Below are 15,519 nucleotides of genomic sequence, written 5' to 3'. Positions count from 1 at the left end.
ACGGCGGATTCTGGGACTTGTTCTGGTTAGCAGTCTGTGTGTTTTTCTCTAGTGGACTCAACATTTGTGCGAGCACGCTAGATGTATGCGAGCACACTAGATGTACGCCCATTTTAAAGATGAGTCATCAGAGCTGAGCTTTGTTGTTGAGGTAGGTAAACATGGAGATACATTCCTCACAGTTTAGCACTCTCTTCTCTTGTACCTGGACACAAATAACGGGGAAATGACTTGCCAGTTTTTGACTGCACATGTGAATCTGGACTTGGGCACAGTTGCTTCAAGACTAGTGTCTAGGTGTCTCTGTTGCATAATATATTGTGCTTGTGTCTTTCATTTTCCACCTGTGGGGATGGGGAGGGAAGCTGTTAATGTTTTGGGGTGGGGATACTAAAAGTGGTAGAAGATATCTAACTTTATTGAAGTACTGCATACAGCAACCACTCTTCAGATTAAATGTTCAGTACAAATGTTTTTTAAACAAGCATTTGCAATGCAATAGGTCTCGCATTTACTCGAGTTTGCGCGATTGGCATTGTAAATTGCAATGCCTTTTTTATGTTTTGGTTTTTAAAACATAAATAAAAGGCATTGTAATTTTTTACTTTAATCAGTGTGGCGCCATCTTAACGGAAACCCGCGCTATGCAATGCAATAGGTGTTGCTTTTGGTATTGTAAATAACAATGCCTTTAAATTTTTTTTTTAAGACATTGCCATTTACAATGTCAATAGCTCAAAATAATGTCATTGCGAGACCTATTGCATTGTAAATGCTTGTTTCTTGGTGATTTTGATTCCCATTTTGTTTCCCTACATAGCTTGCGTGCTAAGAGCGCTGGAAACAGCCATCTGGATAGGTGAGTACATATCATTGATGAAAGTTTAACCTGTAACAACTAGGAATGTGAATAAGGCAATTAAATGAAAGTGTGTTCCGAGATGTGATGCAAAAGGGTGATATATGTCATAAAATGCTTTTGTGGGATATTATGTACGTGACAGACTGAAATATGGAAACGTCAAGTCCAAATAAAGAATCTTGAAATAGCACTAAAGACATGAGGTCACCGGTAACAAAATCTGTTCGATAAAATCAATCACAACCTCATGCAAATATTTTCCACTGGTAAAATTGATTCCAAACCTCTGAAGGCATGGAAAGTATGAAAAACGAGTATTAAAAAGAGAATCGTCAAAGATCAATTTCACGGCCACGGTATCTTCATGTCAGTTAAATCAATACACACATTGGAATTGTTCTAAATAAATGCTGCTATACATTTGCAGACTCTTGTATCTAATGAAATGTACAGAAGGACGAGAGGACAGCTCATATGTGCCTTTGGTCAGTTTAGAGCAGATATGTGTCCTGTTAATGCACATGAAACCCAATGCATCCGGCGTGAAAAATGAAGTAGATAATTAGGACTATGAAAATGGTGGAAGACCCCTGAGGCAATGTTCCGAAAAGGAGCACATCTTTGTGTGAGGGGGTCAAAACAGCTATATTTATAACAATGAGCAACAAAAGAAGGAAAAGGCTACCGCAATACAGTGCAGTTCAATGACAACTTAAAAATGTTTTAAATATTTTTATTGTTGCATATTGGGTACATTATGAGAACCATAAGTCATATAGGAATGTGAAAAATACCAGGAGTGTTTAAACTGTGCATCATCGATTAGTAGTTCATTAAACACCATTTAAAAAAAAAACAGCCAATAGCGCCCAAGCAAAGCAACAGCCTATTAACCTAGAGTGTCCTATAGAATTAAAGTGAGAAAGAGGGGTTACACGTCGCTCCAATAACATGGAAGTGAAGTACTTATTAATCTATGCAGTGTTAAAGGCATTTGAAAAGTCTAGTTATAATAGACAATCTACATAGTGCCAGGGTATATAACTCAGGGCAGTGTCTACCATATTTGTTTGCCACCATCTTGAATTCCTCCACCAGAGTATCCCAGGTCTGCATGATAAGTTATTTCCTCAGCCCGGCCCTCTCCTCCCAATGGTACAATGAACTCTATGACTGAAACCAAGGAAGTTTTTTTTTTTTTAAGAACTCCAGTACGAAGTCATGGGGGGATATGACCAGGTCTACATCAGGTAATTGACATCTGGGCCATTTTGAGTCTGCTCCAGGCGATATCCTGTTAATAAGATTAGGTGAAAGGTAGGCCCGATTCAATATGTTAAATTGAATATATCAAAACCGGCATTGCTTCAGTGTTCGGAGCTGCCTCAAACAGCGGCCGCCATGTGAGGTGAGCAAGCCAACGACCCTCACCCTCCCCACTTCCTCCCTTCCCCCAAATGGAAAACTCTATTTTGTGAACACCTAGGAAAATACACTGCTTCCTCCTAAGGAAGAACAGTTGTTTAGGACTCTGTTGTAGAGGTGAAAGTCCCAGGAGCCTTAGCCTTGTGCCAACTTGCTCCTCATTTGTTTTTTTTTGTTTTTTTTAAGACCAACGGTCCCAAACTTTATTTAGTTTCACAGATAAGCCAGTAGTTATTCATACAGTGTCAGAACAACGAATTATTGCTACAAACAGTACCCAGCAGACAGTACATGTCGACATATCAGTTACACATGAGTGAAAACAAACAGTTGCTGGTGGAAGTGCATCAATTCATAAATGACGGTGTCAGGAAGTGACTCATGGTGCAGTGCCCGCAGTTCGCAGCACTGCAACAAGGAACTAGCGTGTTCAAAAAGAAAAGTCAACAGTCATTGTTTGAAATGGAGTTCCCTGGTCAATGTAACGGAGGATAGAGGCAGCATCATACCCTCCGATGTCGCATGGGTCGCTGGGTGCCCGCTCCCTAGTCCTGGGCGCATCTAAGCTGCTTTATGTGAAATGCAGACGAGGAAGGGTGGTCGGGCGTTATCAAGGGCATAGTATGAACGGCCTCCGTGTCAACCAAAAGAATTAACTGGGTAGCCTAAAACAGGGGGGAGGGAGGAACATTTCAATAACTGTTGGACTAGTATTCGTGTGTGTGGTAGTGCATCTAGGATCCTAGCTGTGTGTGGTGCACCCTATGTGGGTCGTGCAGGGGCGGGGACAATGGAGGAGGCGGCGTCGCCGCGGCTGTAAGGTAAGGGAGGGGAGGGGGGCGAGCGGCGGGGGGGCGAGAGCGGCAGGGGACGTTTCCGTCGTGTAAGGCCTCAGTCATCGGGGGGGGGAGGGGGGGAGGGGAGGCGCGTGGGACGGGGGGGAAGGATGGGAGGGGGGGGGGGAAAGGGGCGGCGGAGTCTGTGCCAGGTGCGGACAGCAATCAAGTGGGCCCTCCCTGGTCTGCGTCGAGACGGTACTCTATGCCGGCTTGGGTGCACGCGCGGTGGTATGCAATCAGGGCAGCGTCCCAGTCCTGGGCGATCGGGTATTTCCGTAGGCCCGCGGTTTCCTCCCTATGGAGTGACACACTCTCCGCACAGGCCCAGTTGGCAAAAGAGCGACGCCAGTCTGCAGGGCGCGGCGGGGCGGCGCTTTTCGAACGTCGTGTGATAAGACGTTTGGCCGTAATGAGGCCTAAGTCCCAGAAGCGTGCCCGCATCTTGGTCTGCTTGGTTCTCTTGTAGAGTCCCAATAGGCATACTTCCCACGTCTTGGGTAGGGTTTCGCCTGTGGCCGCTGTTAACATATCCGTGATCGCAGACCAATACGAGGTAAGATGAGCGCAGCTCCAGAGTGCATGTAGGGAGTCCGAGTCAAGGAGGCCGCATCTGGGACATGCCGATGAAGTGAGTCCGAAGTAGCGATTCAGTTTGTCCGGAGACAGATATGCACGGTGGATGATGTAGTATTGGATAATCTTGAATCGTGCGTTGCGGGGAATGACCCTGGCGCCTGCTAAAATAGCGTTCCATTGGTTGTCCGTCCAGTCTGTGCCATGGTCGGTCGTCCATTTTTCCCTCAGTCTCTGGGAAGAAAATTGCGTATGGCTGTGTAAGGCTTGCGCAAGCCAATGCACAATGTGGGACCCATCTCCCATCACATGCAGGTATTGGATGAGTAGGTGAGTGGACGGCTCGTGGCTGAGGTCACCCCACGCCTGAGGTCACCCCACGCCCTTGTCAACTCATGGAGGAGTCTGGCGTGTGTCAGAAATTGACCCACCGGTAGCTCTGTGTCCGCGGCCAAGGTCTCGTTGGGCAACAGCTCTCCGTCGCTGTACAGGCCGCCCAGGTCGTCCAGGTCTGCTGCAGTCCAGCTGCGCAGCTCGGTCGAGGACAGTGTGCCTGCGCCCAGGGGTGTCCCCAGCAGGGGTAGGTTCGGAGCATAGGGCACCGTATGTTTGGTGAGCCGGAGGCTCCGCGCGAAGCACCGCTTTGCCACCGCTACATGGATCTGCGTGGGAGGCCGGCCTAGTGTCAGTGGGTGGAAGAGTGTGAGCGCCTGTGTGGGGGATAGGATGGTATCGGCCGTGGCCGTATCCACTAGGTTCTTACCGCTCAGCCAATAGGCAACCCACTGCAGCTGCGCTGCTAAGTAATAGAGCTCCTGATTGGGAACCGCTAGGCCTCCAGCGTCTGTGGGTGCGTACAGGGTCTTTAGCGCTACCCGGGGTCTCCCCTTATTCCAGATGAGGCGTCTGGTGAGGGTGTCCAGTCCCTTAAATATGCGGACCGGCACATACACTGGTAAATTAGTATAATAATAGAGAAGCCGGGGTAGCATTATCATCTTGGTCAGTGCCACCCTGGCTGGCACATTCAACGGGAGGGAGTTCCAGAATGTGACCTGGGCCGTGAGCGAGGAGATGGCTCTCACTAGGTTCCCCTCCAGGAGATCCCTAGGGTCTCGATATATTAAGATCCTGAGGTACCTAAATACCGTCGGGTGCCATCAGAGTGTCTCCCCCATCATGCGCACATCGCACTGTGGCATCTGGCCATCGAATGCGTAGGCCCCCGATTTGGCCCAGTTGACGTGGAGCCCCGACATGTCTCCAAACGTCCGAAAGATGTCTGAGAGCGCCGCTGGTATGCGCGTGAGGTCTCTGACAAATAACAACAAATCGTCGGCGTACAGAGACACCGAGTGAATGCCGTCCGCCAGCGGAATGCCCCAGGTGCCTCCGGAAGTGCGGAGCATCTCCGCCAACGGCTCCATCGCCAAGGCGAATAAGATGGGGGAGAGGGTGCAGCCCTGTCTGGTACCTCTCCCGATACGGATCCTGTCCGAGAACAACCGTCCAGTCCGGACCCGGACCTCGGGTGCTTGATAGAGGAGTCCCACCATCTGGACGTAGGTATCCCCCAGTTCGTACTTCTCAAGGACTCGGAGGAGATATGGCCACTCCACCGAGTCGAACGCCTTTTCCAAATCAAGCACAATGCATCCCGAGCGCGGCCAGGTCGGGGTCGCGTAACGTTGGACCCTGAAAAAACGGCGTAGATTGTGGGACGTGCTCCGTGTGGGTACGAAGCCATTCTGATCAGAGTGTACCAGAGCGGGGACCAGTGGTGCAAGCCTCCGGTCCAGGGCCGCTGCAAGTATTTTGTAATCGGTATTGAGGAGCGCTAACGGCCTGTATGAGCCGAGTTTGTTCGCTTCTCTACCTGGTTTCAGCAGGGAGACCACGTTGGCTTCGTTCAGGGACGCCGGGAGTTCAGCGTCTTCCAGCGCCGCCTTGTACACTTTCAGCAGTTCCGGTATCAACACCAGAGAGTAGGCCTTGTAGAACTCCGCCGGGAGCCCGTCGGGGCCCGGCGCCTTGCAATTGGAGAGGGAGAAAATCACCTCTCGTAGTTCCTCACCAGTGAGCATGGCTCCCAGCTCTGTTTGTTGGGCAGCAGTAGCGGTCGGGAGCTGCAGTGTCGCCAGATAGTCCGTGATCTCCACCACCGTGGCTCGTAGTCGCGAGCTGTACAGGGATTTGTAATGTGATGTGAACGCATCATGGATTTGTTGCTGGGTATAGACCTCTATGCCCTGGGCTGTGCGGATGGATAGGACCGATGCGGATTGCGTGTCTTGTCGCACCAACCATGACAGTAGCCTGCCAGGCTTGTCGCCCGTGTTGTGGGTGCGTGCGGAGTGCGCAGCGAAGTTGATGTTCTTTAGGCGCTCCATCAAAGCAGCGTGGTCTGCTCTGGCCGAGATGAGTTGGGAATCATCGCCCCCTATTGCCCCCCGTTCCTTATCTAGTAGTGTCTCTTCCGCCTGTATCAGATCTCTCTCTACTTGCCTACGAAGGCCCGCTTGTACACCGAGGCAACTTCCCCGGGTCACCGTCTTAAAGGCGTCCCACTCGGTTCTCGGGGAGGAGGTCGAGTCTATATTGTCCTCGAAGAACTGTAAGATCTTCCTGGAGATTTCCTCTCGGAATGGGGTGTCGAGCAGGAGATCCGGTTGCAGGCGCCACGTCGGTACGGGCGGGTGTGGGCGCTTCCATCCATATACCAGCGTGTGCGGGTTATGGTCCGAGTGTGTCCGACCTAGGTAGTCAGTGTCGGACACGGAGGGGAGCAGGTCCCGGGACAACATGAATCTGTCCAACCTGACATGTAGTGAGTGGGCTCCCGAGTAGTAAGAATACACCCGGGCGGTGGGGTTTCTGACGCGCCAGGCGTCCTGTAAGTTCCACTGTGTTGCCCAGTCAAGGAGGGCCCTGGAGGTCGCCTGTACCGGGGCGATTGCCGCTGGGAGGGACGAGCGATCAAGGGAGGCATCTAACACGCAATTGTAATCCCCGCCCATCATCAAGGGTACGTCCGGCCATGTCGCTATCGCTGTCGACAGTCGCGTGAAGAATTTCCCCTGTTCTACATTAGGTGCGTATATGGAGGCTATGACAATCTGCTGCCCGTCCAGTCTGCCCTGTATGAAGACGTAGCGTCCCTCAGTGTCAACATTGCTGTGTGTTAGTGCAAACGGGACCCCGGGCCGGACCCAGATCAAGGTCCCTCTCGCAAATGCTGAGAAGGTTGTGGCAAATATCTGTCCCCTCCACTTACGTCGAAGTGTGGCTACCTCAGTGGCAACTAGGTGTGTCTCCTGTAGTAGTGCAATCTGGATCTGATGCCTTTTAAGATAGGAATATACCTGGTATCTACGTGAGGGTGTGTGCATGCCCCTGACATTCCAGGTACAAAATTTAAACGTAGCCATCACAGTGTTGATTGCGGCCAAGCATCCATCTCCCCCCCCCCCTGGCCCCCCACCCACCCCGCCCGCACCCGCACAGCAGCGATGAGTAATGAGCATCTTTACCTCACGCCCCCTCCCACAGACCCAAGGATGCACACAGTAGCAGTTCAGTACCAACACTAGTCTCAAAAGAAAGAACTTGAACATAAACATAATACCAAAAGGGCAACAACAAAACAAGTCGCCGCCCAAACGCTCTATCGAGCTCAATCAATCCGTAAGTTCAATGGGGGGATGACTAAGTACAGCACGGAAATTAAACAAGGTAGTTCGTTACGCCGAAAGAGCCGTAGCGGCTCGCCTCCACGGGCAGTGGGCCAGAAGAGCGCCAAGAGTCAGTGATAGCGTCCGTAGCCAATTTAGGGTTCCCAGTGTCACTTGACCCGGACAGTTGGTCCCATGGTGGGGTCCCATCTTTCATTCCCCCGGGGGAGGGGCACTCACCTCTAGGGGTCTGTCCACCCCTCCAAAGTCATGGTCCCGGCGGTGTTCCAGCAGGATAGCCCCGGTCCCCCACCCGGTGCCACGGCGGCTCCGCGGCAGTCCGGTAGGCGGGGGGGGGGGGTTCGGTAACAAAGCACAGACCTCGGAGAAGGTGGCATTCATGACCGCCAGGGCCTCCAGGAGTGTCAATGTGGGTCCCCGATCGGGCCATCGTTGGGGATGAGCTGACTGTTCCTCTATGCGAGTCGCGTTGGTCCAGCCAGGGCTGGGTTGAGGAGGAGTACTTATGATATCAGATCTGACGTTTGGGGCGTGACGTCTGGCAGGCCCTCTGGGTTCGAGTCATCTGGTAGACCGTACATGTAGTCGTCGTCCTCGCTCCCGCGCGAGCGTGGACTGGCGTTGGAAAGCAGTATAGGTGATTGTGACCATCACAGCAGTTATGCGAACGGCTTCCAGTTGCTCATTCTGTATTTGCTCCGGGGTTGGGCCGATTTCCGTTTCCACATTCGGTGATCCGGCCCTCGAGGTGTGTCGTTGTCTCCGTCTGCGTGTGCCTCGATTCCGGCGCTGTTCTCTCGGCGCGGGCTCGGGGTTCGTGTCCACTCCTGAATCCAGCCAGGCCATTGCCGCCTCTGGGGTGTCGAAGAAGTGGGTCTTGTCCAATGCCACCACTCTGAGGCGTGCCGGAAACAACAGTGAGTATTTGAGAGCCAAGCGTCTGAGTCGGTGCTTCACCTCGAGGAAGGATTGACGTCTTCGTTGAACTTGTATGGTATAATCGGGGAAGAACATCACCTTGGCGTTGTCTACCTGTATATTTGACAGTTTCCGCGTCTCGCGGAGGATGGCATCTCGGTCGCGGTAGTTCAACACCCGCATGAGCATCGGCCTTGGGTTGGAGCCTTCCGGGGGTGGGCGGGATGGTACTCTGTGTGCCCGCTCCACTACAAAGTGGGGCGACAGTGTGCCTTCTGGTAATAATTCTCTGAGCCAGGTCTCCATGTGTTCCGCCGTCTCTCTCCGTTCCCATCGTTCCGACAGGCCCACTATGCGCACGTTGTTCCTTCTGGCCCGTCCCTCCGCGTCCTCCGCCCTATCCTCAAGAAACTCCACCCGGTTGAGCAGGTCCTGGACGTGCTTGTCCGTCTGCGCCAGTTTGGGTGTGGCCTCCGCCATTGTGTGCTCCAGAGTCGTGGTGCGGTCGGACAGTTTCTTGTGGTCTGCCCGGAGGAGCGTCAGATCCACGGCCACCTTGTCGATCCTGTTCTCCAGCGACGTACGGGTCAGCTGCATGGATTCCTCCAGGAGCTCCATGGCCGCCAGCATAGTGTCCAGTTTGGAGGCAGTCTGGTCAGCCTCTGTGTTTTTCACCATTTACCCTTTGCCTAGTGTCCCTCCCGTGCCAGTCTTTGCCCTGGTTCCCCCTGACATGTGGGAGGCCTTTGCGGCCGGTCAGGCGGGTGGGTATGTTCTCGCAATGCGTGGTGGAGGGACCAGTGTGTGAGAGTCTCTCGGTCAGGTTCTCTGTGTCACCCGTGGTGGATGTCGTGTGGTCGTAGGCGGGGGGAAGGACCGTCCCACCGCAGGGCTCCGGGGTCCGCGTTACACAACCGGCTAGGGAGGACGGGGTGGTTGCGTGGCGGCTGTTATGAGAACTCCCAGGTGTGGCGGTCAGTGCCGTGTAAGTCCTGGTTGCTGTTCGCCTCCTGTCTGCGCCATGTGGTGGTCCGGTGAGTCGGATCGGTAGGCCTCTCCCGGTGAGTCCGTCCACTGAGCCCGGGAGGACGCACTCTGCCGGATGATGCTAGGCGCCACTGAGCGCCGCGTGGGGGTCTACCTCGTCCGGCACAAGCCCAGTGGGTGTGGGGTGTGCGAGCTGCGCAGTCTTCATGTCTGCGCCAGGCCGGGAGAGCCTCTCAGTGTTGGGCCGACTATCAGTGGGGGCCGATGCGATGCGGCTACAGTGCGCGAGTGGCGCGGTCTAAGCCTCTCGATGCCAGGAGGGTCCGGTGCTGATCCGTGACGCCCTTTGTGAGAAGGACAGGTGCAGAGGCCTGGGAGGATAGGGCCGTGCAGTCTCCGGTGGTGGTCTGCCGGGTCCGGAGGTGGCGGTGTCCGTGTGGGCCTCGTGGCGGCCCAGCTCGACAACCCACCGGCGTCTGTCCAGCCGGGTCGGGTGACTCCAGTGCCAGTAGGGAAGAAGGGGCGGTGAGACAGACCGCCACGGGCCGGCACGGTGTGGGTGCTTGCAGCGCCCAGGGTCCTCGGGTGGCTGGGTCGCCGGGGGAGTCTGGTATCGTGCGCAGAGGTTCCCTTCCTGGGCCGGGCCTACGTTAGGGCGGCAGGTGGGTCCGGGGGGGTCCAGTGGACCGTGCTGGTCTGTGTACGTTTTGGGCCGGCAGGGCCCTGGGGCAATGGCGCCAAGGTGGGTCTCTAGCCAGGCTCGCGCACTCACCCCCTGGTATTCTCGGAGCTCGGCGGGGTGTCCCCAGCGGTGGCAGGCGGGGTGGGCCGGTCTCGTGGCTTTCCGTGGGCCTAGGCGGTGAACCTCTCGCTGGTGTCCGGGCCCCTGCAGAGCTGGGTCGCTGGTGAGTGTCCGATTTGTGGGACGTGGTCCTGTTTCTCCGCTGGATTGCGCGCTGCAGGGCACTCGCTTTGCGGCCTACCCCGTGGGGCCGGATCCCCGGCCTCAGGTAGGTGGGGTTGCCGGCCGGAAGTGCGCTCTGGGCAGCCAGCCGTCAGGGCCGCTGCCGGTCGGAGGGTCGGGTGTTCCGATTCGCCTGGAAATCGCCCTGGAGGTGGGCCGGGTGTCCGGGTACACTCGGTCTAAGTTTGGGCTCGGTTCCGCCAGGAATGCAGGATAAATAGCCCGTGGTAGGGGAGCTTCACCTGGAGCTCAGCCCGGGCACGTCTTTTCACATCGCGTGCTTGGCCACGCCCTTCGCCAACTTGCTCCTCATTTCAACACGTCTGGCTCACACGCCTTGCTTTCCTACACAAAAGGCTCATCTCCTGAGCACCCCCTCCCAGCATGTGCCCTCAGTGTACTCAAACAAGATACTTACTAGTAAAGTACTTGGCTCACAGATTTGACCTCCTTTTCACATAGGGGACCACTATTCCAATTTACAGGCCATGGTACAAGAAAAGGTTGGTGCAGTGTTTAACTTGTAAACTGTCAGTCGCCCACTGCAGCTTGCACCACTCATTGCCAGTGCAATGCCACAGCCAATGACAGTACCTACACAACTACTAACGATCACACTGCTGCACGGGTGACAAATTAAACTGATAGAGGCCCCAAAAGCTAGAAGAATGGCTTGGCTGACATGTATTAGTTATTTTTAATAATTAAACATCAGCTGTGCTGCTCATCTCTAAATTACACAAACAGCGCCACCATGTGGCAGCTGTGAGAAGTGCCGATGTTGAGATTAAGCGCAGGTGCCGAACACCGCACCGGAAACCACCGGCTCAAATTAAGTACTGGGCAGCATCTCATTATTAGTCGTAGGATAAATGCCTTTATACAGATGCACTAAATTGAGGTTGCTGTTGGTAGGTCCTCCCAGGTAAATCTGTGTAGCAGTGGTTGAAGTGGGCGAGATTGGAAGGGCACGGCGTGCCCGTACTTCTTTTATTAAAAATATTCCGTTCCCCTACGTTTTCTTTTCAAAACTGTGTCCCAGGACAGCAGGAATAGCAAAGGCATTCAGATAAGGCTCAGCTTGCTTTCATGGATGTTCGGGGATGGGCATAGAAGGAAAAGGACTCTGTCTCTTCCTTACTGCCCAGAGAAGACACAGACAATGTCCTCTTCTTTTCTGTGCTGGCAGCTGCCCCCCTTCCTATTATTCCGTCTCTTTCTGTCTTGCTTCTCACTTACTGAAAACCGTGACTTGAAGAAACGGTTCACAACCTATCTTTCCTTCTTTTATTAACTTGCTTCCCTGTGAAAGGGATCCAAAAAAGTAAAACACTCTTGCAGGAAATGTTCTTTTTCTGACATTTTTCTATTCCAAAGTGCTGCCTCGGGATGAAGAGAAATAAAAGGTTTTAAATATATATAAAATAAAAAAATAACTAAATAAAGCAAGACAGAGTGGTTGCAAAGTGGCCAGATTGATTTTATTCACATCCAAACACATCAGCCTCACTCTACAGACTTTGCATTGAAGTGCTTCTTTTGTTTTCTCGTCTTTCTTTGAACAGCATTGTTGTCCCCAGGTGGGGAAGTGCACCATTCCTGGATGTATTGCAATACCTGGTTGATGGGTGGATTGGAAAACAAAATGTGTACCATGGCTCTGTGTTTATGGATATGGTCTTTTTAAACCATACTGCTTACGTTTTGTAAGGATATAAGCAATGGACGTTGAAACGGTTCCCTTCAGGGCCCTGTAGTCATGTCTTAACTTTTCAGGTAAACCACTTGCTGATTTCTGAATAGTGAGTATACAAAAATTGACAGATAGGCTGGTGTTGAGTCAAATTCAGGACTGGATCGATGAATTTGAGATCCTATCTCCTTTGCAGGCCGGGTTCTGCTCACACATCAGCACTATTGACCAGGTTTTTAGGTTTGTTTTAATTTATTGGCGTATATGGTGATTTTAAGAGGTGGTATTATTTATGCTGCTTTTATAGATCTTAAGTCGGCTTTCAACTTAAGCCCACGTGCCAAAATGTGGAGAGTATTTGCAGAACAGGGCATGCCTTTGGATGTATTGGCTTTCTTAATTAAACAACATAATTTCAATGTTGCACAGGTTCGCTGAGGACAGCAGGGGAGTGTTACAGATAGGTTTCCCATTGCTAAGGGGGTTCGAGAGGGGTGCGTTTTGGCACCAACCCTCTTTTCCCTGTATATCAATAGGGTAATTCAGTATTTTAAGAATCATCCCACTGACGCCCCCACCCTTGCAGGCATGAAGATTCCTTTGCTCATGTTTGCGGACCATACTCTGATACTCTCAAAGACTCATAAAGGTCTTCAGATGGCCATTTTTAGATTTGAGGAATTTTGTCGGGACCATGACCTCATAGTCAATGTGGATAAAACCAAATTCATGGTTCTACAGAAACACAAGATCATAAAAGGTAGAGTAGCCATGAATGAAGCTACACTGGAGCAAACCAATGCCTTTACATATTTGGGTATCACCCTAGGTAGCAAACTTAATTGGAAACCATACATAGACCAATTGTCTGGTGCCCTATTAAAGGAACAGCACCTTTTTCACTCTAAGCCTATAGCTCCAGTTTTAAAAATGATAACTTAAAATAATTAGTGCCTCGGTCCTGTACGGGGCAGAACTATGGGGATTCAACAATCTAGCCCCCCTGACGATCGCTCAAAACAAATTTCTGAGGGGCATAACGGGTCTCCCGCAATCTACACCATTGCTGCCCCTCTATTTAGACTTGGGTTGCAATCTTATCGAGGATACAGCACAATATAGACCAGTGGCCTACTGGAGAAGGATCTGAGTTACCCCAGAGCTCTCCCTGTACGCACAAGCCCTCCTCGAAGTCAGGGATGCAGATCGAATGTGTAAAATCCCCTGGTTAAGGAAGGCAAAAGTTGTTCTCAGCAAGATGGGTCTGAGTCGATTGTGGGAAAATCCTTTTGATGATGTCTTCCCTTCAAAAAAGGAATTTAAGGAGATGTATTGGAGCATGGTTAAAATAAAGTGCTTCTCCTCCATATCCAGGCCGTCTTTATCAAGGGAGTTCTTAGAGATTAAAAATGATACAGAATACAAAGGGTATTGGGATTTTATCACTGTTTTTAATGATAGGAAACGTTATCGCCAATTTAGAGTGGGTTCATTCCCAATTATTTTATTTGTTGGTAAATGGTGTTCTACGATATGCAGCAAATGCCACTTTTGTCCGACCCAGATTGAATCACTAGTGCACATTTGATTTATTTGCCCAGTTTACAAAACCCCGAGGCACAAGTGGCTCAAACCCATCTGTTTGTCTATGGGCATTAATACTGGCAACAAAGCATTTAGGATTCTAAAAACAGAAACTGACGAACCCATAGTTATCGCTGTTGCCAAATTTTTAAGTTGGATGTGGGCTATTCGAGCAAAAAAGATGAGATCATGATAATATGTTTTTAGTGTATTGACCTGGTCTTTTTATTTATCTACATGCTGCACCCACAATAAACAGATATTTGGGGTTTAACTGTTAGAACTTTACTTGTTTTAGTATACTTATTTATTATATATTAATGTATTTTATCATTGTGGATCTATTTTTCGGTGCTATTTTTCTCCAGTGTACAATCTTGTAATCTTTATGGAAACAAATTACTTAATTGTTTTAAATGTCAACGTCTTTCATGATTTTTAATCAAAATAAAGACTTATTGAATCGAATAGTGAGTGTCACGAGCTGTCTGTGAGCAGTGAGCTATTAACCACATCCGCGCTAGTGGAATTCTCCTTCTATGCTGGGATTTACTAAATTCCATGCTTCATGACGAGCTGGGCTCGTCATCAGTGTGCGAGGAGGCTACACCATGACGAGCCCAGCTCGTCATGAGCCTGGAAGGGGTTAAACTATACTGCCTACTAGTATGGTGGTCATGAGACTTCTACACCTGGTAGTCATTTGTCTTACAGTGATTTACACACTTATAAATAATTCTCTGTGTAGTGTGTGTGATGTAAAGTGCTGTGATCAGTCAACCTTTGCAAAGGGCCGTCCACTTTGCAGCAACTCAAGTCACGTTTTTATTAAAAAATGTATCCGTTTGAGCTACAAAATGATTAGTTAAAACTGTAAGATTATGCAGTGGATGATGTGTTATGTGGCAAATATGGCAGAGCCATAATTATATAGAAAACATTTGCAAACTAGGATATTTTGCCGGGCTCAGCCTTCATGACCTGTCCACCAGACCACTCTCCTGAGGGAGCATATTCCCATGCTAGACCTTAGAAGGACCCCACCAGACCTTAGAAGGCCTGATGAAATTAGCACAAGCAGGTGTACCCTAGTGGTGTCAATTGTGGGTGAACCTTGAAGGCCTGTCCACCACAAGTCATACTGAAGTTCATTTCCAGTCTTGCAGGCAGGCCTACGAAGCAGCACACCCTAGAGTAACAGTGATCCAGTCACTGTGACTCTGTCACTGAGGTCACATGAACCTTGAGCAGGTTAGGGCGGTGCGAACGGTGTGACCGCACTAGGTACCTATTCCGGGTGGTTGCGTAGTGTTTGCAAGTATATTATGGTTTAAAAAAATATTTGCTGCCTCCTTCTTGGCCTCCAGCAATTTTCAGCAACAATAAAAATGTCATGATAACTTTGGTGATTTATGTTCTTCCTAAAGAGAGATCGGAGTTTTGCCTAGTGGAAGGGCTGACTCCTGGAAAGGTAGCACAGACGGTTTATGTGCCTGCTGCAAAGAACATGTAACATGCAGACCACGAAGTGCACTGCATTTGTCAGAGAGATCCTTTTGTTACTTGCAGTTTATAAGTTAAAATCCTAACATAGAACAGTCAATCAATCAATTAATCAATACCCTTGTAAAGCGCGCCACATACCTGAGAGGGTCTCAAGGCGCTTGGGTCAGGGGTGGCGCTGCTACTGATCAAAGATCCAGGTCTTGAGGAGTCTTCTGAAGGCCAGTAGGTCTTAGGTCGGCCGTAGGTTGGCGGCGAGGTGGGAGAAGGATCTGCCACCGGCGGTCGCTCTTCGGATGCGGGGGACTGTGGAAAAGGCGAGGCCGGTAGTCAAGTCAAGTCAAGTCAGAGAATTTATATAGCGCACTACATACCCAGAGGGTCTCAAGGCGCTCAGGAGGGGGGAGGAGGATTACTTGTCAAATATCCATGTTTTAAGTTGGTTTCTGAAAGCTAGGTGGTTCTGGGTGAGGCGAAGG

Source organism: Lissotriton vulgaris, chromosome 8 (genome assembly GCF_964263255.1).
Source record: "Lissotriton vulgaris chromosome 8, aLisVul1.2, whole genome shotgun sequence".
Lineage (NCBI taxonomy): Eukaryota > Metazoa > Chordata > Amphibia > Caudata > Salamandridae > Lissotriton > Lissotriton vulgaris.
This window is presented reverse-complemented; position numbering follows the sequence as displayed.